Raw genomic sequence first — 1,318 nt, forward strand, 5'->3', positions numbered from 1 at the left:
ATGTGAAATAATTTTTGCATAATTATTTTTTTTTAGAAAATGTGAAATATTTAATAACTAATTAAAAAAAGAAATAATTAAAAAAAAGAAATAAAAAACAAAATTATGTATTCATGTATTTGAATATTTGTGCTGTCAAAGTTTTTATTTTTCAATTTACTCAAATAAACACTAAAACCCCCAAATAAACACTAAAACCCCTATTTCCTAGTACCGTACGTTCTCAACACCACAACTCAACCACTCCCAGCCCAATTGAACAGGGCAACCGTTCTTTCTACAAAAAAAATCAGTTCTTTTTTTCTTCCTCAACCCACCACAAATCCTAAAACCATCATTCGTTGCTAATCCCCTCTCATTCCAACCTCCGCAACTACGACGTGAAGTCAACCGGGTCTCTTAAACCGTTAAACTACAACTTTGGCGTGAACCAAAAGGTAAAGAATTTATATTCTAATTTTATGATTATGCTTCATTATTTGTGTTTTTTTTTTCTTTCTGTGATATAATCATTTTCAATTTATTAAACTAAAGGGGGTAAAAATATTCTGCATATAAGGTGTTTGATAAAATGCTCTTTTAGTAATTTTAACTAAAATGGATAATTTGTTACTGAAATTTATGGTTGCAGCAATGTGTTTACTGAAATTTAATTTGCTTTTATGGCAATGCTGCAACCGTAAGATCCAAAACATGAGATCATTAATCCTACTTCGACCATAACTTAAAGCTTGCGATATTTGATATTGAAGATAATTGTTCTCTAATGTGGTCGATAAACTTACTGAGGAGCTAATAAACTTAATTAGGATAGATTTCTATAAAAATAATAAAGTATAAATTTAATTTCAAACCTAACAGTAACTGCCCTGTTCAATTTGGTGAATTTGTTATGTAATAGCTTATGATTAATGAATTTGGGGTAATGGGTGGGATATAGTTTTGGTCCCAGCATAAAGAGAAAAATAAAATAGCAATATGATTGGTTGAGTTAATTACTCAAGCACATGTGTCTGTAATCAAATTATAATTAACCAACAAAAGACACGGCATAGGAAAAGGGGGTTGAGGTCAAATTAAAACTTAAATTAGTATTTTTACTCTGTTCACAACACACATGCAAAACTTTCTTTGCAACAAAACACCTTGGAAAAGGGAAGTTAGCTCAATAAAATTTTCAGCTCATTCTTTGTCTGTGAACCAAAGCTGCCAGCAATAGCATGCACCCTTTCTTATCAATTATACAATTTCTTCTTTTCATGTTAAAAGAACCATTTGATGATCGAGTCCATATTTCAGCTAATCTCCCCAGCATGAC

This window comes from Cicer arietinum, chromosome 6 (assembly GCF_000331145.2).
Source record: "Cicer arietinum cultivar CDC Frontier isolate Library 1 chromosome 6, Cicar.CDCFrontier_v2.0, whole genome shotgun sequence".
Taxonomy (NCBI): domain Eukaryota; kingdom Viridiplantae; phylum Streptophyta; class Magnoliopsida; order Fabales; family Fabaceae; genus Cicer; species Cicer arietinum.